The sequence below is a fragment of the Podarcis bocagei genome, assembly GCF_964188305.1.
Source record: "Podarcis bocagei genome assembly, chromosome: 2".
NCBI classification, from domain to species: domain Eukaryota; kingdom Metazoa; phylum Chordata; class Lepidosauria; order Squamata; family Lacertidae; genus Podarcis; species Podarcis bocagei.
The window spans coordinates 45395408-45414968 of record NC_138126.1 but is presented as its reverse complement, the minus strand read 5'-3'; the positions used below and the strand labels follow the sequence as shown (position 1 = coordinate 45414968).

General features: G+C 42.9%; 1 long non-coding RNA gene across 2 annotated transcripts; it reads right to left on the bottom strand.

Annotated features, from left to right (window-relative positions):
- Positions 1–25: 25 nt before the first annotated feature.
- On the bottom strand, positions 26–16902 carry LOC308579304. Of its 2 annotated transcripts, none has more exons than XR_014004396.1 (3): positions 16656–16902; positions 13637–13743; positions 26–313 (listed from the first exon to the last, which is right to left on the bottom strand). It is a non-coding gene; the product is annotated as an uncharacterized lncRNA (long non-coding RNA). The 2 variants fall into 2 exon arrangements; XR_014004397.1 differs by lacking the exon at positions 26–313 and adding an exon at positions 8092–8340.
- Positions 16903–19561: the final 2659 nt, after the last annotated feature.

Sequence of the window (19561 nt, the reverse complement as noted above, 5' to 3'; positions counted from 1 at the left end):
CAGGGCATTCCAAAGCATAGGTGCTGCCACACTGAAAGATCAAGTCTTCACAGATGTGGAACAAACATGTGGCATTTGTAAAAGTGAAAGTTCCATAGATCAAAGCAATTGAGTAGGTATGTATGGGGCAAAGTGATCGTTCAAATAAACTGGTCTGAGGCCACAAGATACAGTGCATTGAAGTTTCTCAGGGAAATGGTTGGACCCACTGATCACCAATTTAAACTATTGGACACTTGGAAGCAAAACCAATATGCCTGTGGTGAGATGATTATTTACCTGTTATTTGTTGTCCTCACTAGAAGGTTTTGCTCTGTGAATAAATAAAATAAATGAAAATATCAAAAGTTTTTTTTAAAAAAAACCTGGAACTCCTCCTAGAGGTTATATTAATATTTCTGTGTTTGATGGATATGTGAATTATTGATACTGTTCTGTTTTCATCAAACACCATAGCTAACCCAAACTAAACTTGCAAAACGAGCCTGCAAATGGTCAATTATTAATCATTCAATTATTTGTAATTTCCCAACAAATTTTGCTCTACAGTTTCGATGGGCTTTTCTTTGAGGAGCCAAATCTGGACACTATGGTATCAACATGGATTCACACAAGCAACTGCATAGCGTAGAATTGGGGGGCATGTGGAAGGGCTGCAGGGAACTGTAGAGGAAAGAAAGGCCCTGTTGCACAAGCTGCAGTAGATAAAAACATAAGATGAGCCCTGCTGGATCAGATTAAAGCCCCATCCTGTTCTCGCAGTAGCCAACCAGATACCTCTGAGAAGCCCACAAGACACTGATATTAGGTCAAACATGCCCACTGCTTTATTGATTATGGTCGTAATAAAGGTTAGTGCTACCACAGAGCATGGATTCTGCAGAGGGAAGCCTGTCTTTTGGCTGAAACTTCATGCTTAGCCTATTGGCTGGGCACTGGAAGTTGCTGGGTATTAGGGTTCCACCCCAGCGTAGACCATTCCAGTGGCGCCTGCGTGGAAACTGGGTCTGTGGTGACCAACTTCAACTCTTTGAAATAGAGCTGCGGCTGTGCCAGGGAGGCTAAATCTCCAGGGCCAAGCTGTCTTCAGCCCACCCAAAATCTGTTAGGAAGGGGCCAGGCCCCCTCAATGTTGAGGGGGTGGAGGAGGAGGAGGGCAGAGCTGAGTGTGGAGCAGCTTCAGTGGCTGGCTTCTCATGAGCGTGAGAGAGGAGGAGCCTCCGGGCATTGAAGCTGCCCCATGCTGGGCTCCACACTTGACCTTCTCCCGATGATGCAGTGTTGCTCACATGTTGCATGCTGGGCACATTGTGTCAAACACACGTGATGCATGATACACGCATTATGTCACACACACACACACACATGCCACCACATGCAGCGGCAGAAGAAGCCGCTTGGGTGCCAAGGGGCAGCACGCACTGCAGGGCCTCTGGAGTCTGCCTCCCTCCTCCCACTCAGCTGCCCTACAGCTGAGGGTGAGACAGCGGGCAGACTGTTTGGGCAGCGCAGTGCCTGCAAGCGCTCCAGCCACTGCATCTCTCCTAGGAGAGACGTGTGGCTTGGGTGCGCTGCAGGCCCAGCAGTGAGTGCCAGCCAGCATTTTGTCACAACCTCCCTCAGTGGTGACATCTGGGGCAGCCCGCACCTACCGCACCCCCCCTTCCTCTGCCCCTGGCCACATGCTGGGCCCTCACAATCTTGGGTGAAAGTCGGTGCTTCTGGGCCATTACGGGTTTCTCCCTGTTTGACTATAGATCCTGTCCAATATTCCTGCTCTAACAACACCTAAAGTTGCAACAGTACAATAACTTGAGAACAGAACTTGACAGAACTGCTAACCAGTGACTCTGCAGTAAGGCCATTTTTAACTGAGGGTAAGTAGGTGAAGTAACCACAAACAATGATATGGTGCTGGGGAATGGTCCTTAATTTCTGCCCGTGGGATGGGCTGGAGAGAGAGAGAGTTATCTCTCGGACCTACTCTGAGGTTGCACCCCATTCACTCTGGCCAGAGCCTGGGATTGGTTCCACTTCTTGATCATGCAGTCCTCTTCCACCTGCCTTCCCTATTTCAGTGTTTAGCTTTGAGCTAGTCTCAATGCAAGCGAATGATATCTTCACGTACATAAACATGGGGATTAATTAGTGCATGCAAAGTGCTTTGGAATTGTTGATTGAAGGGAGAGATATAAAAGCAAAGTAGTGTATCATGCTCAGTAGCCTTCACCAATTTAGGAAAAGGCACCTGGCCATTAATCAGACAGTTTTAAACCTGTACCCATAGCCGCTTATGAATAAATATATGCTTCATATTCACATCTCAGAGTGGCTAGAGACCCTGTCCCTCCCGTCCATCATTAACTCCCTATGTGCTTATCCTCCTCTGATGTATTCATGGTGTCAAGGGCACGGAGGTAACTTTATATCTTTGGTGTGCACATATAAAAGCTCAATGGTGGGTGGCATTATGAGTTTTATTGCCAAGCATGTAATGACTGCCTCTCTTTTGCATGAATGAATTCAGTGGGTGACAGGTATGTAATTCATAGCTTTGTAAAAAGCTTTGAGAGTAAGTGTAAGAAATGTACTATATAAATGTCAATATAATGCACATTTTAAAGACTATGGTTTGAATCACAGAGAGGTAAGTTGTGGACTGGGGGGGGGGACTGTGATGGTGGGTGGGAAGAGAGAGAAAAGAAACATAAATAGAAAAGGAACAGCAGGGTTTTTTTCTGGGTAATGATGACTGGGGATTTGTGCCGCAGTTCCATAAACGCATCTGCTCTGTCTAGAGCACTTCTATGGGCCTCATTACTGGGATATCTGAGTGACTCACAAACATGAAGAAATGTATATCTGCACAAAACAGTAGGGAAGTCTATTACCCTGATTTTACAGAAGAGACTCTGGGGCACAAAGAGATTAAAGAAGCTCTCTGTTGCATTCACAGACGGCAGGCAACAAAGGTGTGGTGTGAACTACATCCCCTGGTTTCGGGCCCAGCACCTTGATCAGAGCAAATGGCATGTGTATGTTTTGGTCCCCCAGGGAAGAGGAAAAAAGACTATGAAATCCATTCTGCTATGAGCCATTCATGGTCCAGCTCTTTCTCCCCTACCACACAAAATGACCCTTGCAGTCACTTTGCAATGGAATCTCTGTGGAGCTGTTGGCCAATTCACGTGACACGCCCCACCCCAAAATGAATTGTAATCATAGGCACCTTTAGGAAACAAGGTTTGTGAAACTCCAAATAACTGAAAATATTTTTGTGCACATCCCAATGTCCAAGAGCCCCCAGTGACCCAGGGTTTGGTTTTCTTGAAATGAAGGTCAAGGGAGACTGTGGTGCCATTAGGATATATGACTTTATTTACACATACATGTAACCTGCACATAGGACTCACCATGACCGCCTCTCTTCTTCTCTTATAATGGCAATGGCACCTATCTGAGAGGTGCCAGAACAAACTTCTGGTGAGTTCCGGCTGAAAAAAAGCTCTGTATAACAGTATCTTGGAAGGCATGTCAGCTCCAGGGAATTCTGGGTCATGCCTCCCTCCCCGCCATGCTCCTATGTCCCACACATCATTCGTGGTGTTGACTTAGATCAGGGGTAGGCAACCTAAGGCCCGGGGCCTCGATGTGGCTCAATCACATTCTAAATCCGGCCCACAGGCGGTCCGGGAATCAGCATGTTTTTACATAAGTAGAATGTATGCTTTTATTTAAGATGCATCTCTGGGTTATTTGTGGGGCATAGGAATTTGTTCACCCCCCCCCCGCCCCCAAAAAGATATAGTTCAGCCCACCACATGGTCTGAGATACGGTGGACTGGCCCATGGCTGAAAAAGGTTCCTAACCCCTGACTTAGATAGTAGCAACTGTGTTATCATCAATTGTTCCGTGTATGTGAAGAAGCCTAATGATGCGACTCAGTGCTGTGCTGATCATTCACAGATACATATGGAACTTTCCAGAAGCATAGCTGTATTGGTCTGGGGTAGCAAACACAACTGAGCCTCAGAGACTAAGGATGAAATTCTTAGCTCATCATGGCAGCAGTGGGGCTTAACAGAGCAGTCAAACTTAGGCCAGCTAGGGTGGAAGTGAGTGGGGAAAGACAAATATATTTTATTCCTCTTGTGCCAGCTCAGTGGTCTGGGCCCTTCATCTCAACCTGCCAGCAGCAGGGCTGGCTTAGGATCCAGACATTCCTTCACTAGCGCAGCTCTGCCCCTTTGTCACTCCAGAATGGCACATTTGGGGGATTATGCTAGCAACCACCAGCAGGGCTACCATCAGTTGTAGCTTCTACCCACAGTTTTGAGCAGGGGCATGAAGGGGCAGAGACAGCCCCTCCCCTTGCCAGTGGCCACTGGGCAAAGCTGGGTGGAGGGACACCTCAGTCTCATCCAAACTCTGCAATGGTAAGTCAGGGCTTGGAATTACTCTGTTAATATATTTATTATTATATAAGCTTTCATGAACCACACTTCACTTCATCAGGTGCATGAAGTGTAATCCTAGATTGGGTGAGGAATGCAACAAAGTGAGATCACATATCCCTCTAAGCTCACTCCTCTATAACAACCAAAGAGCATCTTGAGGAAGTGGCTCCCATGTGGCCTGGTCTCTGTCAGAATTGCTGCTTCTTTTGCCCCACATTTAGTCCCCCTTCACACATACAGTTTTCATTAGCCACAGTTACACCACCCTTCCCCTGTGCTGGCTGGCTTCTCTTCTGTTAAATGCCCTTTCCTTCCCAGTTTAACAGTTTTACTGCTTCTACTACTGGAAGAACAAAGTGTCTGGAAGCAGTTTCACCCAGTGATCAACAATACAAGGAAATCTCTATTAGATGTGTTGAAGAGCCACCTGTAAAGCAAATATTTATAGCACTCAGACACCAGAGAAGGCTTCGCGGGGCTGACTGAGATCATGACATGCCAAAACCTGGGCAAATGACTGTAATTAAGTCTGGAGGAATCATGTTCTGCTTTTTATAAACAACTCAGCATGTGATAAGGCAGTTCTTGTGTGTCTGTGGTGCGAATACAACAGAGTGGGAAGGAATGGGGGATTAGTTTGTCTAAGCAAGATAGGTTAGAGCTTCAGCCTTTTCAAGGCACATGGAAACACAACCTATAAATAATGTGCAGCTCTGGGAACTAATTAAAAGGAGAGATTAAATCAGAGCCCAGCAAAGGAAAGCTTAGAGTAATTTGTGGGTGTCCTGTTGTTATTACTTAGTACAGGGATGGAAATCTAGAACTCATGAATCTCTTATCCAGTTTTTGTAATTCCATTTGTATTCTCAGCTTTTGGATTTTATTTTTTAAAAGACACTTTGGGTTGACTCGGGTGAAGTTATCACATGAAAGGAACAACTTCTGCTCATGTGACAAAACTTCTCTCCTTTTCCTCTGCAACCCCCACAATCTGCTCTGGAGGGTTAGGAGAACCCCAAAAAAGATTTTGGGGAAGGTTATTGGCCATGCAGGGAGAGGAGAGGAACAGAACGTTTAATTGTACATGAAATGTCCTTCTGCCCACACATGGTTGTTTGAAACAATGCTTTATTTCCTGTTGGATACAGGTCCATAGTTTTGTAAATGATAAATATCCCCTGCCAACACACATTTCTGATTGTGTGTGTGAACATGGTTGGTTTCTAAGAACACTGGAGGGCAGGGGTGCCAACCTGCCCTCAGGATTGTGGGTGCCTGTTGCTGCAGCCAGCGAGGCACCCTTTTCCACAGGGAGGGGCTCAGACTCAAGGGCAGAGAGACTCTGCTTCTGTGTCTGAGCCCCACCCCCAAAAAAGGGGAAATCTAACAATAATCTGGGCCCATCTTACCTCACCTAGGTTGTTAGTTAATCAAGAAAAGTGCAGGCTTCAATCCATTGCAGAGGCCTTGAATTAGCTTCAACCACTTAGGAAAGAGATGATACAGTGTGAAAAGGGGTTGTGATTTTTTTTACTGATTTCTTACAGATAATTTTAATTTTTTATTTTTGTAAACCATTTGAGATTTTATTGAAATCGAGTGGCATATAAACGTTGTGAAACAAACAAACAAACAAATAAATAAATACAAATGGCATCTAAAAATAATCGATAACAACAAACTTAAATTGTTAGGGCAGGGTTGGAACAGCTTCCTGATGAAGACTGGCAGACATTTCCATTATTATTATTATTATTATTATTATTATTATTATTATTATTATTATTGAAATGAGAGAAATGGTCCACATTTTACTGCAATCCTACCTAACCTATGCTTCCTGAAACAATACTAACGTGAAATGCAGGAATTATTTGCACTTCTCTGAATTTTGCGATGCAGTTCTACAACCCAAAAATATGTACAAAAATGTGTATATGTCAGGGACTAGACAGAGGAGGAATGGTAGAGATCGCCTCCCCACCCTGACCCTTCCAGGGAGGAGGAAGAGGAAAACAGCATAGACTTACAACAGTGGTTTGCGGGAGGTCACAGCTCAGAGGCAGATGAAGGGCAAAGTTGGGAAATAATAGGAGAGGAGGAGGAGGAAGCGAGGTGATAGCTGATGGACACGGTGTCATTGGAAAGCCTTCCAGATAACCCCCCCCCCCGAACCCGGTGAGCCTTGAAAGTAGGAGAGCAAAGAGCTAGAAGACAGAGGGCATATAACAGCACCCGTAGAAGTGATGAATGAGCAAGTGGGAGAGTCGGGGGGTCGAAATTCACTTGGGACAATGCCGTTATCCAAGAGGCTGGGTTCTATAGCCTCTCTCTGTAATTACTGAATAAAAAGGGATGGTAATAAACCTTCCCTTATGTTTGTACTTCCTTGGGAGCTGCTGACAGCATCCTGACAGTATATTAGGTGGGAAAATAAAAATAAATAAATGCACATATTAGTGAAAATAACATAACATGTTGCCATCTTGACTTTCGTGTGTGCCTACCTGTTGAACTCAGTGGCCAGGAGATGCCAATCTCATCCAGAAGACAGTTTTGTATGTATGCATGCCATGTATCTAAATAAGTTGTCCATGCCACCATCACAAATTCATTATACAGTAGCTGTGTCTTACAGAGCAGATTGCTAGTTTTTCACCAAAGAAGTAACATGCTCGGGAAGGGGATGCATTCTCTTGTTATTGATGGGTTGCACACAGTTTCCATCTGTCAGCAGAAGGGATTTCTGCTAATGCAGTGAGACCTCCCCCTTCCCCTGTGTAACCCTAAATCTGCTCCAGAGGATTGAGGGGACCCTCCATAGCAAAGCTGTGATACTTAAGAGAGGAGAAGGGGAGAGGGAAGTCCCATTGCATCAGTAGAAGTTCACTCCCACAATGTTGGAGGTTCCCTAGTAACTTCTATCATCCCCCCCCAAAAAAAATGGCCTGCACCTACTCTCTCTCTCAAATACCTAAAATGTTAGCAGACAAGACACATATAAATGGGACTTTTGCTGTTGTTTTTAAAGTTGAATGAGCTTTTCTTAACATTATTTTTCCACCCTTCATTGAATTTAAACACTGGCAATTCCAGTAAAGCCATTGGAAGGGAAATTGTCGGTATCCATTAAGATGCTGAGATTTCTCCCCTTTCATATTGGCCCTATTTCTTAATTTCCAAAGTAAGAGGCAGTGGGGTTCAAGAGTTCTGAGTCATTTCCCGACAGCAGATGCATAGAGGGTGCTTTGTGATGACCCAGTGGTGAAGGAAAGCTACTTTCCAGGTGCTCTGCGACACCCTCCTATGTTAGCTCTAGGAAGACTGGTCTGAAATGAAGTTCTGCCTCTGGGTAGAGGACTACACACTTTAGCTGGCAGCAGCAGACTTTTGTAGTTACTATAAAATATTTTTGTTCTCTGCCCAGCTATATCTCTTTGAGGGGGAACAAATACTCGAGAAGCTTTGTTTTACCTGTGATGCAAAACCTTTCCGCTTTATTTTCCTCCCTGCCTTCCTTTCTGAAATTCAGTTTTGTTTCCCCTTCTCTCCTCTCTCCCTCTCCCTCTCTCCCTCTCTCTGGCCACTGGATTCATGTCTTTTCTCTCTTGTTGCCCTCCCAGCGCTTCATTACTGTCATCTTTTTTCCCAGCCACTGAACCCTTGATGTTGTTCTAATTGACAGACGGGGTTTAAAAGCACATTTGAAAGCGCCTGTCTTTTTAAATAGACTCCTGTCTCATCAAAAGATGTACAGCAACATTCCATTAGAGCAAATCATTTGAAAATAGATTGGGCTTTTAGTAACTGTGGTTGTGTTTTTATAGTTGGGCTATTCAGCAAGGTTCTTCCGTTGCCCTCTATTCCTCTTTCTCTTCCATTCTAGAGGGGAAAAAGGAAGCAAGAAGAAGAGATACATTAAAGAAAGATTAGGGACTATTTCTGTTGTTTGGATTCTCCCCCACCCCACTCCCCTTTTCAACTTCTCAAGCAGCTTATTTCTACTATTCATTCTTCATTGCCGAGGCATGAAAGTTTTTGAAATGAAAGTGGTGATGAAAAATGCAAACACACACACGTTGGAACGGAACAGGGAATAGAAAGGGAAAATAGCATTACTCTGCCCACCGTTCTGCCTGGCAAGACCAATTTCCATTGCCTTCACAATTTATCTATTGACAGCTAACCTTTGGCTTTGCTACAAGCGCCGTGTGTGGAGTGGTGCTTTGAAGCACTGTCCCAGGAAGGCACTGAGCAACAGGCTGGTGCCCAAAAGAACCACAATAAAATCTTCTGGTTTGTTGATTTTATTTATTGAAAGGGTTTATTTCATCAAATAAATAAATAAATAAATAAATAAATAAATAAATAAATAAATGTTGAGGGAGCCTTGCAGCAGGGGTCAGCAAACTTTTTCAGGAGGGGGCCGGTCCACTGCCCCTCAGACCTTGTGGGAGGCTGGACTATATTTTGAAGGGGGGGGATGAACAAATTCCTATGCTCCACAAATAACCCAGAGATGCATTTTAAATAAAATGACACATTTTACTCATGTAAAAACACGTGATTCCCGGACCGTCCATGGGCCGGATTTAGAAGACGATTGGACCGGATCCAGCCCCTGGGCCTTAGTTTGCCTACCCATGCCTTACAGCATCTAAGGAACAAGCCCAGAAGCAATCCTATCACTACCTTGAGGCTGTTTTTATGAAGGTCCTCAGGAAGCCATGGAGGTGCTACTCCACTGGTGGGGAGGGAGGACTACTAGCAGGGCAACTCATATGCAACTCATATCCTCAGCACGTGGACAGAGAGCTTGGCTGCTGTGCATGTTCCATCAGTGCATGTTCCATCCATTTTCCAGCGATTGGAATGTTAAGTATGACTGTTTAATTGACACTGAAATGAAAAATGGCTAAAGGTTTATTGCAGAAAGTTTAACATGCTGCTTTCCCATGAAGCTGTACTAAAGCCAAGTAGAGCACACTGAGCTCTTTCTAAGTTGATGATTAAGTAACTGATTGTTGTTCTCTGGTAGTTAACATGTGAGTGTTGTAACTTTAGATCATGTGATGAAGGTATTGAGTTGCAAATCTCCATTTTGAAAGGGACTTTCCTTTAGTCTTTGTCTCCCAAACTCAATCAAGTGAAACTTTCCTGAAGGGAGAGTAAACAGCCTAAGGCCAATGAAGGCAGGAATGCAGGCTATGGATAGAGAGACAGAGACCTTTCAAACTTTCTAAGATGCTGAGCCTGTGCTGGACAGCACAAGTCATTGTACAGGTATTTTTATGTACATTTGATGTTTTCATTCTGTTATGAAGAAAGTTTGCTAGTAAAATTTGAATAATATCTTTATGGGCCTGGAAAATGCTTTATTTCCAAAAGGAGTCAGTTCTTATGCTTTCAGTTGCTCCAAACTGCACAATATTAATATCTGCAACAGGTGAAAGGAAAAACTGAGTGCATTGAAGGAGTGTTATGGGTAGGCCTCTATGTTTCCATGACACATCCTCTGGAATGGCACAGAGATATATGCCATCCTTGGGATGGTGCAGAGGCAGGAGGGAAGAAGGAATAGCTGCCCGCTCACCTCCCACCCTGACTGCAGCAAACTGGTGGGGCAATGGAGGTGGCCGTGGCTCTACCAGCAGCTCTTCCTTCACCACAGTGACTCTTAGGCACACTCTGCCCACCTAATAACCCAGATTTAAAATGCAGAGAAGAAACATGTCACAGAAGATAAAAGAGACTCAAATCAAGGGATTGGTAAAACATCTATGCTCAGCAGGTTGAAAGCCTAGCTGAAAAATAATGTCCTTGAGGAGGCTTTTAATCACATAAGCAAAGAGGGGGCACTTCTATATTCCCGGCCTATTGATGGCAGGCAGGCACCTAACTCTTTTTGGTGCTGACTCAAAACATCTTTGTTTAGGCAAGCCTATTCAGACATATAGAAGCTGCCAAATGCTTTCATCAGGTTTTGGCTTATTGCCGATTTTAATTATTGTTGATTATTTTAAATATTTGTTTTTATATGTTTTTACTGATAATTTTATTTATTCAAAATTCTATTTATTTACTGCATTTATATACCACTTTTCTCTCTCTCTAAAGGGGCTCAAGATGGCCTACATGGTCCTCCACCTCCTCATTTAATCCCCACAATAACCCTGTGAGGTAGGTTAGGCTGAGAAGCAATGACTGGTCCAAAGTCACCCAGTGAGCCTCAGGGCCAAGTGGGGATTTGAAGCCTGGTCTCCCAGGTCCTAGTCTTAGACTGTGCCACACTTTCTGTAAGGTGCTCTGAGGTTTTATGACCATCCAGGTTAGGGCTGGGAGGTCCATATTGTGTGGAGACAGGGCCTTCATGTCATCTTTACCTTTTCCTGATTCACATTTAAAGAAAACATAGTAGCCCTTAAATAGTTTCCCCACTTCCTCTTGTTCCTGCACATATTGTAAGCATACGGGCAGAGGTCCCAATGAATTCTGTTATTTTCCCATGCTGATGTAAGATTGCTAGGATATGGGAAGGGGGTATTCTACCTTTAATAATTACCTTAAAGGAACATTAAAATAGGTGTGGCTCTTTCACCCCTGCACTGTGATGGGAAATCCATGCCTAATGTATTTCTCAATTCTATGCAACTCTGAAAGATACAGGATCTAAAAGTTACAGGACTGCAATTTGTCTCCATTTAAATCAAAATCAGGAGAGAAACTTATCCCCCCCCCCATAGTTGGCAGAAAGGCCTCCCAGGTGCATGCCAGATGTCCCTAATTTAATTACTTCCTGATTTTAAAGGATTGTTGTCATCCCCCCCCTAAAGAGTCTATCTTCACAGGAGGCTACTACAGCTTCCTATAAACTCTAGGACAATATACTATAGCTCTACAGTGTTTCTAACATTTGAATTCTTTTTCTAGAAAGCTGAGAGAAACCTGTCATATGTTTCTGAGAGCTGTCAGTGAAGATTTCGAGTCAAGTGACGCTACCACTGGTTTCCCGTTGAGGAGTTGATTGATCAAGTGGGAATCAGGGTTCACATTTGGAGAAGTGGGTACCTTGTGCTGAGAGTTAAGGTGAATCATTGGCACATGACAGCATAGGTATACTTAATTGGATGTCTTTCAGAAAGTGTGAAGAGATGAAGAAACTTTCAGTAGATGTTCTTCCTCAAGGTGGCTTAATGAGGATTTCTGCTGGCAGGCAGCAGGTTAGGGTATCTTATTAGTGTGAGGAAACGTGAGATGATTTCAATCTCAGAAGGAAAGGGTCAGCCATTTTCAGTTTTGTGCAGTCCACCCACTCAATGCCCCAGCACCCTTCCAAGGAGAGAGATAGCTGTCAGTGAGTCAAGCAGACAGTCAAGTAGACATGTTCTGTCAAGTGATGTCAGAACTGGGAGTGCTCTCTCTGTCTTTTCTGTTGCAGCTTCCCTGGTTTTCTAGCTGTGGAAATGAGAACCGGTCCCAGAAACCTCATCACAAAATGACACAGACATTGGTGTGGTAGATCCATGATGGTTTTCTTCCCTGGGGGTAGGGGGTAACAGAATGTTCATTTGAATGAATTATAAACAAGTAGCGGACATCAAAAACGGGGCAAGACTCAACAGTATAGAATCACAGAATCATAGAAGTAGGATCGTCTCGTCTAACCCTATGCAGTTCAGGAATCACAGCTAAAGAATCCCTGACAGATTTAGGGCAAGTCACATAATGCATAGATATTTTCTCCAACACCTCACCATTGCTCCTCAGTGCCCCCACTTCCTGCAACTGCCACCTTATTCTGCTTTGTGTTGGTAGTGGCAAAATTCAGGTAGAAGTACCTTCCAAGAGTAGAGACCTCCATGCATGGAGGGCCATTGCCTGTTTTGGAGCATTTATTGCAGCCTCTGTGCCCTATCCCATGCTGTTCTGGAGAAGCTTTGGGGTCATGGAAGGCACTGTCAGTGGTGGGGCTTGCAAGGAGAGCATGGGATTGCTCCCCTTTGCCAAGTTTATTTCTGGTCATGGCTCCTTGTATCCAACTTGTCAACACTGTGGTGGTTATTCTTTTTGAAAAATGTTTTTATGGTGCCCGAGGACCCTGCCATTTTTATAAGAATGTAGGCTATACACAACAACCGTTTAAGATCTTTTTTTTTAATCATCTGAATCCTTTTCACCCACATCTGAATCCTCTTCACCCAAGATACGCAACCATTGTGTATGCTTATGTTCCAGCCATATAGCAGAACCAGCTACATATATTTAACTCCCACAGACCACACAATTCAGAGCACAATGGTGACACAATAAGCAAGAGGGAAGCGAGAGCAGATAACACAACACATTGAGCCAACCTGAAGAGCACAAGTCGAATCATAGACATACAACATATCAGTGATGAATCAGTACATTCCTGTACCCATTTCAACAAAGAAACAAACTTCTCAAAGAACCACATGCCAACAGTCTGAAAACAGAAAGAAACTGAAACGGTATCTCTCGAATATGGCACAAAGGAGACAATTGAAGCAAGAGACAAATACACAGCATTTAAGTGCTATTTAAATATTTCAAGATGGTTTTAAAAAATATTTACAGATTAATGTGAAAATGGCGCCGAACAGAATGTGAAAAAACTTGCAAAAGTACTGTAAAAAATAGGCAGATCTGCCCATCCGAGTTTCATTTAGCTACTAAGGCTAAGACCCTTTGATAAAGCTATGCTTCAAGAATGTGTTTCGCCCTTTTGTGAAACTATCTAGCTTGCTAGCTATCACTATCAGATCTTGGGGAAGTGGATTCCATAAACTGATTATGCATCGTGTGTCCTGAACCTGCTGCCACTCAATTTTATTTGGTGACTCTATATTCTAGCATTATGAGAGAAGGAGAACAAATGTAGACAGCTCTAGTGTCAATATGCATTTCATATCTTAGTATTTTATGGATGAAAGCAATGTCTTTCAACTTTGAGCAAAGAAATATCAAAGAAACAGAAGATTTGAGAGTTCCCAAGTGTGGAAGAAGCACAGTTAGGAGCAGCATTAGAGTCTCTTACCTGCTAACAACTCTGGAAACTCTTACCTTTCCTCTTTCATTTGCCGATATTTTCTTCAGAAATACCATATCAATGTAATTATGACACTTCTAAAACCACCGAAGCTCAACTGCGACGTACCTAGTAATCATGTCATGAGAAGCTTTGCCTCTTCATTCTCCATAGCGTTACACAACAAAAGGTTCAGTCCAGCCAATTACCACTGAGAAAATAGGGCGAGACTTCTCCTAGATTTAAATGAAACCTTTATTCATACACTTGTGGTCAAATTTATTGTCCAAATGTTGATGGACTACAACTCCCATGACCCCCCACTCACCTGAGGGGTGCCACATGTGAAGCTACATAACCTGCACTTTCCATAAAAAGACGTAAACCGAAAAGCAGCCATTCATTAATGTTCACACTGCTGTGAATTTTGCGATGCAGTTTCCCAACGTGGGCAAAGGAGTATAAATGCATATTTTGGTGAAAATAACATGGGGAAATACATTCTATTATGGAAAATTGCTTCTAAAATGAGTATATTAGGCAAACTTGCATACAAAAAAATGTGTGTATTAGGAGAAACGTACACTAAAAAGATTAGCAATATTGCAAAGCAATATAGAAATGTAGAAGACTGAACTTGGATAAATGACAAATTCATCCATTCCTAACCCCAATCAACATGGCCAGTGATCAGGGATGATGGGAGTTGGAGCCCAGCAACATATATGGATGACACCAGGCTGGAGAAGTCTGGCATAAAGTTATGATATTGCTATAATTTACTTTGATCTCCAATCACAAATCAGAACCTTGTAAGTGGTGTGTGGATGTGTGTGTAGGTTACCAAGCTGTTGTGTTGTAACTTTCCCATTCCTGTGACAGAAAGAAATGCTTCCCTTTCTGAAATCCTTAGCAATCAGGAATTGGGAAGAAATTATGCCCTCCCCAAAATCTTTATTTCCACTCCCTCGGTGTTGCAATTAAGTCTGAGAAAGGGGCCAAGGCAGCACACTCAGACCTTCCCAAGAGAACCTCTCTGTGCTCTTTTCTTGCTTTCCATGTCCTGGCTCCTTGTGTCGTAGCGATAATCTCTGTCGCTTTGTTGAATCTTCACAATAAATGGCCTTTGAGATTGATTAAAAACCCTCTGCTCAGTTCTGGCTCAGCATCGATTTCAACCGTTGCTGCTTCTAGCTTTATGTGCTGTACATCATAGAAATCAGAGATGGGAAAGACCTATTAGGTCCCATCTGGTTCACCTCCCCTCCCTCCTCCTCTCTGCATGGGCCAGCAGTTTCTCCTTGCCCTGCCTGATAAGTACAACCCATCTCTCTCTAGTCTATCCTGAGCTGCCGTTTGTGGACATTATTCCAAACCCGTAAGGAAATGTCTGCATTGGTGGGTGTTGCTATTGGTGGGTGTCTGCATTGGTGGGTGTCGCTTTTGTGTTGCTATTTCTGGTGTCTTTGTTTATTTATATTTTGTTTCTCACATGAAAGTTGAGCGCTTCCTTGTTGCCAGGCTGACTCCAGCTACAGATATGAAAGGTGCCTCCCCCCATTCTTGCAGAGTGTTGAAGGATGCAAGGGAGGGGCATTTCTGTTCATGAGTGTGAATAAATCCTTGACCTACTACCACGTCTGCTAAAACAGATTTTTGCAGGTTCATGCTGTGATTCAAAAACCTGCCAACACTGTTGGGTCAGAGATGACAGTGTTACCCAGAAGCATAAAATGAAAGTATCCAAACTGGGGATCGGAAGATGGCTGAAGGTCCCGATCCAAAATGGCTTTTGCTGGTAGTAGGGCTTTCACTTCAACAGCATCCAGCCATCATGTTGGCTTCCCCAAAATGGGGCCTATAGGGGTGGCCACTTGCACATCCTGAGAAGCTAATAATAATAATAATAATAATAATAATAATAATAATAATAATTTTTATTTATACCCTGCCCTCCCCAGCCAAGGCCAGGCTCAGGGCAGCTAACAAGCAATAATAAAAACAAGTTGAATGGATACAACTTAAAAACAAGATTAAAATACAACATTAAAATATTGAAACATTGAAATATTAAAATGCAGCCTCATCACAGGAGGAGAAAGGAAAAATAAAAAAGAAAGAGGGGGAGGGAATCAAATTGGCTCCAAGCCAAAGGGCCAGGTGGAACAACTCTGTCTAATTAAGCCGTATACAAAGTAAATAACAAGTTAAAATTTAATTATAAAGAGGACACAGATTTGTGTAGAATTTGTGTATCCTGATTTATATGCATGAATCCAAATTCAGATAAATATAGGTTATGCTTCACTTTTTTCCATTCTGACGTCTTAAATATCCCTATGCAAGATTATCCATAATACAGGAAATTCTTCTAAAACTTAGGGACTAGCATCACCCTGGGCAGCAGATCCTTACCTTAAGGAATTAACTTAAATTCACTCTTACATGGACATCTGCTTGGCTTACTTCAGTCATTTTAATAGCTTGTTCACAGATGCCAGAGCCAGAGGTTACTCATCTCTTGGGGAGCATATTTGATTCCCCCCCCATCCTATGCCTCTTTACTTGGATGTAAGTACCACTTTGTCCAGTGGGGCTTACTCCCTGGTAAGTATGCATAAGATTTCAGTGTTAATGTGTGAATATAGAATATAGTTAGTTCTCATTCTGGGACAAATTTGGTTTTGCGTGCATCAACTGTGTGGATTTCAAAATAACTAATGCTGATTTATACTAATCTTGTCAAGATGGGCATCCATTCTGTAGCACGGGAAATTAGCAGGAGCAAATATAAAATGCTGCATGGGGTAAGTTTTATAACTGAGCTCAGAGGAAAGGATGCAAAAACTCAGCACCGGGTGGCAAGAATTCAGCATTCAATAACCCAAATTGGAAACAGACTGATATCTTCCAACATTTGATAGAAGGAAATTGGTACACTTGGTTGTTAAATGAGCAAACCGTTTGTACATTAGTGAGAGAGCAAAGCGAACAAACAGGTTTTCCCCCAGGTGTTGAAGGCAAGGGAAAGAAACATCCGCAAGACAGAGGATTATTAAAATGTCAGCCTAAAAGTACAAACAGGATCCCTCTGACACATGATCTTTAAGATCAACCAAGTGCGTCTTAATGACGAACGTCAACTCACCATGCTTCTTGGAGGTGTAAGATGTAATCTTTACATGCAGGATGGTGATCAAATTGTTTAATTGAGAACAAACTCTAACACAGAAAAGCCCAAGCGAAAACTGCAGCTGCTCCCCACCCACACACCTAGGCTCCTGCGTTCCCAAGTTTTGTGTAAATCCTGGACTGGAACTACTCTGTTTAAAATATGGAGCAGAATCCCTAATGTTATAATATCTACAGGAAATATGTACACCCTTTCTGTTAGTTCTGATATTTGTTGGATGTCTATGGGTATATAAAAATGATCACTTTAAGCTTAGCACATTTTATAGCATAGATGCATTGTCTATGTTAAATCTCTGTTTCCCCATCCTGAGATAGTTTGGAGCATACATCTAAAATAATTAAATAGATGTGGTCACATCCAAGATGCAAGCAGGTTGTTTTATGCAAACTGCTTAAAGATGTTAACAATTAAGCAGTATACAAATCATGTTAAGTAAAAACAAAAATAAAGTAAATGAATTTCCTTAAAGAGAAGGAACAGACTTAGGATCAGAACTTCAGCATTTAATTATTGGCTGGATCTTTTGAGCTGTGTTGAATTTGAGGCTGGTAGGCGAAGGACTGTGGTTCAGTGGCAGAGCTCTGCTTTGCATGCAAAAGGTTCCAAGTTCAATCCCTGGCAACTCTCAGTAGAGCTGGGAGAGATTCCTGTCTGAAATGCCATAGGGCTGCTGCCAGTCAGTGCAGGGACCATATTGAGGCAGATCAATCAGTGGTCTGGCTCAGTCTAATACAACCTCCTGTGTTCTAGGGACTAAGTGAGGACTTCCAATCAATACAACAACAAAAATGATTCTTTTTGTTAATGCTTAGCATTGTCTACACTGACTGGCAGGGGTAGCCCCAGAGAGGCGAGACAGTCCGTGGGCAGGTAGGGTCTCAGCTGGCAGAAATCAGATGCTCTGCAATTGTGCACAAGAATATCTTAGATCCATAATATGCATGATCAAGTTGGCTTGTTTCCGAGCACAATTCAAAGTGTTGGTGCTGACCTTTAAAGCCCTAAACGGCCTCGGTCCAGTATACCTGAAGGAGCGTCTCCACCCCCATCATTCTGCCCGGACGCTGAGGTCCAGCGCCGAGGGCCTTCTGGCGGTTCCCTCATTGCGAGAAGCAAAGCTACAGGGAACCAGGCAGAGGGCCTTCTCGGTAGTGGCGCCCGCCCTGTGGAACGCCCTTCCAGCAGATGTCAAAGCGATAAACAACTACCTGACATTCAGGAGACATCTTAAGGCAGCCCTGTTCAGGGAAGTTTTTAATGTGTGATATTTTATTGTATTTTGGGTTTTTATGGAAGCCGCCCAGAGTGGCTGGGGAGGCCCAGCCAGATGGGCAGGGTATAAATAATAAATTATTATTATTATTATTATTATTATTATTATTGTTGTTGTTGTTGTTGTTGTTGTTGTTGTTGTTGTTGTTGTTTTGCAGTGTTTCATTCATGCATCCATGCACATCCAGAAACAAAGGTGGGGGTGGTGGTGGGAATGATCTGAAGGAATGGACAGCTGCAGCATGCTATTCTACTGGTATAATTAAATCAAGGAAGTTGTTGTTGTTGCTATTGTTGTTGTTGACCCAGTCACTCTGGGTGGCTTCCAACAAATATAGTTAAAACTGGAATGCAGGCGGAATGGCTGGAGGAATAGAATGGGAAAAATCTGCCCATCCCTGATTATTGGCTTTCATTTTCACATGGAGTTATGAGGAGAACCTTGTTTCAGGCTAACATATTGGCTGAAGATCCAATGCTGTTTTTATTAGCAGCCTGTGAAATGCTTTCCAGAATTACCAAGTCTGGATGTGACATTTTTCTTCTTCTTCATTTACATGGCATTATAACAGATTCAACTTAATAAATTAAATTTGACAGATGATTAGTCCATAATGTGGTGCAATCACTTCTGGTATTTGAAAGAAAAATGGAAAATGGACAGGGTATTTAACTCTGACAGATCTGCTCTGTGTATAATGGGCAATGCCTTTAGCCTCAAAGACATTAGGACATCAGGAAGGATGCACAGAATAATTATATCTCCATTCCCAGATAAGGGTCTAGTGAACAAAGCTGGTGGCTGGAACGATAAAAAAGAGACCTGGATCAGAATGAAAGAAGATTCTTCTGAAAGAAGATTCTTACGAGGGTGTGGTTGTGGGTTGATCCTGATGTTCCTAATCAAGTCCTGATTCCCAATATCTTGTGAATAATATTAATTTTCAAAGGACTTTTTACTTTACAGGAATGTACATTTGTTCTAAGTTTTATACAGTGGTACCTCAGGTTAAGTACTTAATTCATTCTGGAGGTCCGTACTTAACCTGAAACTGTTCTTAACCTGAAGCACCACTTTAGCTAATGGGGTCTCCTGCTGCCGACACGCCGCCGGAGCACAATTTCTGTTCTCATCCTGAAGCAAAGTTCTTAACCTGAAGCACTATTTCTGGGTTAGTGGAGTCTGTAACCTGAAGCGTATGTAACCTGAAGCGTGTGTAACCCGAGGTACCATTGTAAATGCATTTTTTTTTTAAGCTACCCAAGCAGCATATATCATTCTACTTTGGGATGAGAACCCAACTATTATACTAATAACTAGTCTTAAGCTAAAACACCCCAATGTTGTCTGGAACACACTAGAAACAGAAATGGAAGAATCAAAAATTTACATGGGTTTAACCATTGTGGTGTAGTGGTTAGAATGTAGGGCTAGGACCTTGGAGACCAAAGTTCAAATGCCTGCTCAGCCATGAAGCTCCCTGGATGGCCTTGGGCCTGCCACCATATCTCGAGTTCCTTGGAGGAAAAAGTGGGATAGAAATGTCACAATAAATAAATAAAATTGCGGTAAATTACTGTGTAGC